This window comes from Schistocerca cancellata, chromosome 11, assembly GCF_023864275.1.
Source record: "Schistocerca cancellata isolate TAMUIC-IGC-003103 chromosome 11, iqSchCanc2.1, whole genome shotgun sequence".
NCBI lineage: Eukaryota > Metazoa > Arthropoda > Insecta > Orthoptera > Acrididae > Schistocerca > Schistocerca cancellata.
The window spans coordinates 90973447-90982082 of NC_064636.1; positions in this window are offsets into that span (position 1 = coordinate 90973447).

Here is an 8636-nt window from a genome sequence, read left to right on the forward strand (position 1 = left end):
AACAAAAGTACTCGTCAATAAGGAATGTCCTGAAAGAATCATCAATATGGTAATGCAGGAAATGATGTGGATAAAAATTGTCAAGAGATCGAGAAATGAATATAGTAAGCAGGTTCGACTGTGTAGGTTGAAGTACTTATTCAGAGAGAGGCCTGAACAAGATAGAACAGCATAGATAGCTGGGTCAAACCAGTATTTGGACTGAAGATTGGACTGAAGATAATACACCACTGTTGATCAATTCATTCAATTAGATTCTCATTAACACACTACCAGGATAAATCAAATATCAACATAAACTCATAATAATGGAAATTACATTGATGCAATACAACTGTTATATCTTTTGCATTATCAACACTTTGTAGCCACAAAAACTGTGGAAATCTTTTGCTCACCTCTTGTTCAACTAACCTGCAACAAAAATATTACCCACAGCCTCCTTATGCCCATCATTATGCAAACAAGTTCTTTCCAAATCTTAGCAGTATATTTTCGAGTCCTACATCCATTTGATGAACACTTACCAGTCACAGTACACTTGCAAGTATAAACATACATTCCATTTTATATATATTGAAGCCTATTTATTCTCTTCACAAACGAAACATTATTTCCACCAAAATCTAAATATATGATTTGTGTAAACATATCGTACATAGAGGTCGAGTCTTACCTCTGTTACATCATTATCCGATTCCATGGTGTACAAAGAGTGTTCTTTTAATGAAGCGACATCACGACTGCACAGACGAGATCACCTACAAGAAAATTCAGTTCGTATTAATGAATGTATCCCCATACACACAAAGCTGGCAGTATAAGTACCCGAACAACGGAAATTATCGCTAAAACGTTGTTACAATTAAAAATTACTAGACACAGTCGTATCTTTCTAAAACAGTTACTGTGATTAAATGACACAAATTTTCTATAGTCTAGGCCTATGTAAATTATGAAATAAAAACAGTATTTACTGTCACTTTCATATCCCGTTTTTACAGACTGGCAAACTAATAGAGAAAAAGAAACTGCCATACATAATACCAGGTATTGTGTGTTTTTCACAGTCTAGCAAGCTGGCTTATAATTCCGCCAATTATTATTAATCAACTCGAATAAGAAACAGGTCATGGGTATTACAGGAAAATCAACAACATTAGAAAACGTACCGTAAAACACAACATAACCAAACGAGAATTTTGCTGCTTTAACAATGCCCAATAAAAATAAAATATACCGACTAGTGACTACAATGTTGCAGTCACGAATGTTCGCTCATAAAACGAACACCTACATTTGCTATATTTTTCGGCTTAGGAGGAGGAAATGCGAAAAAATTTACCGAATAGAAAATGAAATCATCACACGTTTTCACGAAGTTATGCACTTCCTAATCAACTTACGATCTGCTTTTTCTGGGCTGTTCGCCTCAATAAAAACATATACTCAAAGAGTCATTTGTTCATTAAAGTCTTCATTATGCATTAAAAATTCGCTAAATATTTTTTGTTCATGCAATATGACACTTCTCAGCGCACATCATAGATACTATTGCAATATTTACGATCGTTGCAAATACCAACCTGCAAATTGTTGACGTAAGCAACTCCACCTAATGCGTAGACGTCCGTATTATAGCCGTAATCGAATAGTGTTACAGTGCATCGCGACAATATGCACCGAGATGCATGGAACCAGAAATTTGGCATCACGTACGTGCAATAACCAACCTCTTTCTGTTGCCAGACGCCACGCAGTAGTAGAGCATCAGTGTGTGTTAGATTCAAAAAATGCTGACAGCAGCATCAGCATTCCTGGAATTCTGACAGCATTGCATCCGGACAGTTTCACCACAGTCTGTGTTTCACCAAGGCCATTACATCACGTCACTGCCCTGTGAAGGACATCCTCAACCCGCGTTCCACACCTTACACGCATCACGGGAGCTCTCAAATTAATTTGCATGTGTTACTTTTCAAACAATTAACCGCAGCCGCTGCTGACTGCGCGTCTGCAGTTTTGCAGAGAAGAGCTGGCAAAGCCTGCGATTGTGACGTCACAATTATAACAAGCGCGATTTTTACGTACAAGTGTGACAACTGCCAAAATCTCTTTCAAGTTGTTATAACTAATATGTATGATGTTTGTAATTGTACTATAACGCATTTTAATGCAAATGCACATTGTAAGAATGGACGCATTTACATATCAGACAGTTCTGTTTTGGCTGTGCATCTGCATATTGGTTTTCCCTATCAATTTTACCAGTTTCGGATAAGGCGTCCTACCAGACTGCCAATTTTATCAATTTCCAGATCTGATGGGCTGTGGTACCAATTACCAATATTCAGCCAGTTTACCACTTTCTGGATATGGCTACTTATCAAATTTCCAATTTTAAAAACAGTTTTATAGCAATTTCCGGTTTGGCATCCTACCAAATTGTCAAATTTATGTTCAGTTTTAACAGTTTCAAGATCTGGCGTCCTACCAATTTACAAATTATACAGCCAGTTCACCAGTTTTTGGATTTAGTGTACTACTAAATTGCCAATTTTACAATCAGTTTTACCAATTCCAAGATTTATTGACCTGACAAATCAGCAATTCCACAGTCAGTTTACCAATTTTCATATTTAGTGCCCTACCAAGTTGGCAATTTTACGACCAATTTACAGATTTGGCGCCCTACCAATTGGCCAGTTGTGCAAGCAATACTGTCAATTAAAAAATTACAACTGGTAGTTACCAGACAATGCTGCTGCAAGCTCATTTGCTAGTACATTATAAACTGCAAGTGTGTGTGTCAGGGTGGGGGGGTGTTCTTGATTGGTAGGGTTGAAGCAACAGCAGTCATTGTCCACAGGATTTCTTTCCAGCTCATCAGACTTGCTGTTATTCGGCAACATCAGATAAATGCTAGAAATTTACTGCTGTTTACGAATATGTATAGTTTGATTGCAAGTGTATTTAAACATGTGAATGTGAGCCTAGCACCCTGCTGTGACTTTGAGGTGGTAACTGAAACATAGAATGTTCATTATCTTGGTACTAGATTGCTGTACGTAAATGGGACTGTCTGTATAGTATGACAGAGTCAACTGATGTTCATATGTTTGTTCAACACACATGCCGATTATGCCGCTCACATTTTTGCATTTCCATACCATGTGCATTTCTGTTCTAGTCCCATCTGCCACCATGTATGTACTGAGAATGCTGTAGCTAGCTGTAAAGAGTATGTACACAGCATTATTATCTATGACAGACACATCTTAAGTTAGCTGTGAGTGCTATCTGGTGTTGTACATCCACCAGCTGTGCACTGTTTCTTGCTGACACACTTCTTGCTGAAACAGACACAGTTGCACCTTCCACTAGACATGAAGCGTGAACGTGGCGCCACTTCACAGCACACACAAACTACCCAGAATACTCAAAACTTGAAATCTGTGACACAAATGGAATTGCTTAATCTATATAAAAGGAAAGTTAGTATCTGATCCCTAGTAAGTAAGACAGGAACTGAAATTGAGGGTAACAAAGCAGAAGATGAAATGCTTAATTTTCTTTTACAAAGGAAAACCCAGGAAAATTGCCCCAATTTAATCCTTGTACCAATGAGAAGATGAACGAAATAAGTATTAATGTCAGTGGTGTTGAGAAATAGTTGAAAATATTAAAATTGAACAAAGCTCGAGGACCCAATGGATTCCTGTCAGATTCTATCCTGCATTTGCTGCTGAATTAGTCCCTCTGCTAACTACAATCTGTCATAAATCCCTTGAACAAAAAACCATGCCCAGTTCTCGGAAAAAGGCACAGGTCACACACATCTACAAGAAGGGTAGTAGAAGCAATTGACAAACCTACCATTCAATTTCCTTGACATCAGTTCGTTGCAGAATCAAAGAACATATTCTGAGCTCAAACGTAATGAGGTATCTTGAACAGAATGACCTCAGTGCCAACCAATGCCGATTCCAAAACCATTGATCACATGAAACTCAACTTGCAGTTATCTCACATGATGTAATGCCAAATAATTTATGTATATAAAGAACAACAGCAGTCCTATCACACTTCCCTGGGGCACTCCCGATGATACCTTTGTCTCCGGTGAACAGTCGCCATCGAGGACACCGAACTGGGTTCTGTTACTTCAGAAATCTTCAAGCTACTCAGATACCTGTGTAACTATTCCTTATGCTCATACCTTTGTTAATGGTATGCAGTGTGTCAACTGGTGTATTAACAACAAAAGGAAGCCTGAAGACAAAAATAACAATGATAATAATTGCAAGTAAATGAAATATTGCACATTCTATCCCAAAAGTTGCTGGCATCAGCATCAGCACTCCTGGAACTCAGACATCATCGCACCTGGAAAATTGCACGAAGGCCGTGACAGCATAATGTCACTGCCCTGTGAAGGCCAACACCACACTGTACTACCTGATGTCCCTCCCCCCCACCTCCAACCCATGTGCATCATAGAAGTGCCCTAAATAATTTAAACATAGTCTCATTTGAAGAGGCCAATGACATTACATTTTTGTGAATTGCTGATGGACCCCAGGGCACCAATGGTGTGGTGCACTATAGGTGAATATGATTCAGGCCAAATTGAAGGCATATACACAATAATCAATATTGTAAAACTCACTCTCTCTCTCTCTCTCTCTCTCTCTCTATATATATATATATATATATATATATATATATGGTTATAATAGAAGGAAACATTCCATGAAGGAAAAATATATACCTAAAAACAAAGATGATGTGACTTACCAAATGAAAGTGCTGGCAGGTCGACAGACACACAAACTAACACAAACATACACACAAAATTCAAGCTTTCGCAACAAACTGTTGCCTCATCAGGAAAGAGGGAAGGAGAGGGAAAGACGAAAGGATGTGGGTTTTAAGGGAGAGGGTAAGGAGTCATTCCAGTCCCGGGAGCGGAAAGACTTACCTTAGGGGGAAAAAAGGACGGGTATACACTCGCACACACACACATATCCATCCACACATATACAGACACAAGCAGACATATTTAAAGACAAAGAGTTTGGGCAGAGATGTCAGTCGAGGCAGAAGTGGAGAGGCAAAGATGTTGTTGAATGACAGGTGAGGTATGAGTGGCGGCTACTTGAAATTAGCGGAGATTGAGGCCTGGTGGATAACGGGAAGAGAGGATATATTGAAGAGCAAGTTCCCATCTCCGGAGTTCGGATAGGTTGGTGTTAGTAGGAAGTATCCAGATAACCCGGACGGTGTAACACTGCGCCAAGATGTGCTGGTCGTGCACCAAGGCATGTTTAGCCACAGGGTGATCCTCATTACCAACAAACACTGTCTGCCTGTGTCCATTCATGCGAATGGACAGTTTGTTGCTGGTCATTCCCACATAGAATGCATCACAGTGTAGGCAGGTCAGTTGGTAGATCACGTGGGTGCTTTCACACGTGGCTCTGCCTTTGATCGTGTACACCTTCCGGGTTACAGGACTGGAGTAGGTGGTGGTGGGAGGGTGCATGGGACAGGTTTTACACCGGGGGCGGTTACAAGGGTAGGAGCCAGAGCGTAGGGAAGGTGGTTTGGGGATTTTGTAGGGATGAACCGAGAGGTTACCAAGGTTAGGTGGACGGTGGAAAAACACTCTTGGTGGAGTGGGGAGGATTTCGTGAAGGACGGATCGCATTTCAGGGCAGGATTTGAGGAAGTAGTATCCCTGCTGGAGAGCCACATTCAGAGTCTGATCCAGTCCCGGAAAGTATCCTGTCACAAGTGGGGCACTTTTGGGGTTCTTCTGTTGGAGTTTCTGGGTTTGAGGGGATGAGGAAGTGGCTCTAGTTATTTGTTTCTGTACCAGGTCGGGAGGGTAGTTGTGGGGTGTGAAAGCTGATTTCAGGTTTTTGGTGTAATGGTTCAGGGATTCGGGACTGGAGCAGATTCTTTTGCCACGAAGACCTAGGCTGTAGGGAAGGGACCGTTTGATGTGGAATGGGTGGCAGCTGTCATAATGGAGGTACTGTTGCTTGTTGGTGGGTTTGATGTGGATGGGTGTGTGAAGCTGGCTATTGGACAGACGGAGGTCAACGTCGAGGAAAGTGGCATGGGATTTGGAGTAGGACCAGGTGAATCTGATGGAACCAAAGGAGTTGAGATTGGAGAGGAAATTCTGGAGTTCTTCTTCACTGTGAGTCCAGATCATGAAGATGTCATCAATAAATCTGTGGCAGGCCTGGGTAACTAAGAAGGCTTCCTCTAAGTGACCCATAAATTGGTTGGCATACGAGGGGGCCATCCTGGTACCCATGGCTGTTCCCTTCAATTGTTGGTACGTCTGGCCTTCAAAAGTGAAGAAGTTGTGAGTTAGGATGAAGCTGGCTAAGGTAATGAGGAAAGAGGTTCTAGGTAGGGTGGCAGGTGATCGGCGTGAAAGGAAGTGCTCCATCGCAGCAAGGCCCTGGATGTGTGGGATATTTGTGTGTAAAGAAGTGGCATCAATGGTTACAAGGATGGTTTCCGGGGGTAACAGATTGGGTAAGGATTCCAGGCATTCGAGAAAGTGGTTGATGTCTTTGATGAAGGATGGGAGACTGCATGTAATGGGTTGAAGGTGTTGATCTATGTAGGCAGAGATACGTTCTGTGGGGGCTTGGTAACCAGCTACAACGGGGCGGCCGGGATGTTTGGGTTTGTGAATTTTAGGAAGTAGGTAGAAGGTAGGGGTGTGGGGTGTCGGTGGGGTCAGGAGGTTGATGGAGTCAGGTGAAAGGTTTTGTAGGGGGCCTAAGGTTCTGAGGATTCCTTGAAGCTTTGCCTCGACATCAGGAATGGGATTACCTTGGCAAACTTTGTATGTAGCGTTGTCTGAAAGCTGATGCAGTCCCTCAGCCACATACTCCCGATGATCAAGTACCACGGTCGTGGAACCCTTGTCCGCCGGAAGAATGACGATGGATCGGTCAGCCCTCAGATATATATAACTTACCATATGAAAGCGTTGGTATGTTGATAGAGACAATCTCTATCAACATACCAACACTTTCGTTTGGTAAGTTACAGGTTCTTTGTTTTTAGATATATTTTTCCCATGTGGGATGTTTCCCTCATGTGTGTGTGTGTGTGTGTGTGTGTGTGTGTGTGTGTGTGTGTGTGTTTTTGTTTCCACCGTATAATAACTTTCATGTTAAAAGGATTAGGCTCTGTTATAAATAGTAACACATAATAACAAACTAACTTATAGTCTGTTATCATTAACAGTGCTTTTTTTCAAAGTTATTTACAATATTTCTTAATAATTATTCGTTTTTTTTTTTCAAAAGTGATTGCTCAATATGCAAAAGTATATCACACTAACATCATTCATTGTTTTATACATGTCTGGCATATCTGTTTGTTTATATGCAGAGATACATCATATTGTAAATGTATGCTTCTGCAGCCATTGTCACAGTCAATAAAATTCTTCTGGGTTTGTGACCACATTATCGACTTAAATTTCTGACATTTCAGAGACTATTGCAAGACACCTTCCTCAAGGTGTATTGCTAACTGCTCAATGGGCACTAGTTCAATTACTTATATCACAACATTGGTGTTCCTCCATCTCTTCAGGAATGCAAGATATTGATACTAAGAGAGGATGAGAATGATTATATATGTAATTCATTGTCTTATATATGTCTAGTGGCTAACCAAGAAGCCAACTACAGTTTTTTGTAGATTTTGCTTTAAAAATATTTCCATAACACTTTCATCCTCTATTTCACCCCCAAATGAGCCGAATTTCCAAAAATACTGCAGCAAATATTTTTTTTTATTTCTACCCAAAGAAGCTCATCACACATTTTCATAGATTTAGCTTCAAAAATATGTTCATAGTGAAATATTTTCATAAAACTTTTCATTCCCTACTTCACCCCTTAGGGATTGAATTTCCTAAAACACTGACACATGTATTTTTTATTTAGAACCAAGAGGTAAAATACAAATTTTAATAGTTTTGAAAATGCTTTAGCAGTTCTTTAATAATGATTTATTTTCAAAAAAACTTTCACTCACATTTCTTCTCCTTAGATGCGGAATTTCAAAAAATGTCTTCTTAAACAATGGCTATGGTATTAGATCAACATTATCTACCATGAACATTATCCCCCATGAACCATGGACCTTGCCGTTGGTGGGGAGGCTTGCGTGCCTCAGCGATACAGATAGCCGTACCGTAGGTGCAACCACAACGGAGGGGTATCTGTTGAGAGGCCAGACAAACGTATGGTTCCTGAGGAGGGGCAGCAGCCTTTTCAGTAATTGCAGGGGCAACAGTCTGGATGATTGACTGATCTGGCCTTATAACACTAACCAAAACGGCCTTGCTGTGCTGGTACTGCGAATGTTTGAAAGCAAGGGGAAACTACAGCCGTAATTTTTCCCGAGGGTATGCAGCTTTACTGTATGGTTAAATGATGATGACGTCCTCTTGGGTAAAATATTCCGGAGGTAAAATAGTCCCCCATTTGGATCTCCGGGCGGGGACTACTCAAGAGGACGTCGTTATCAGGAGAAAGAAAACTGGCGTTCTACGGATCGGAGCGTGGAATGTCAGATCCCTTAATCGGGCA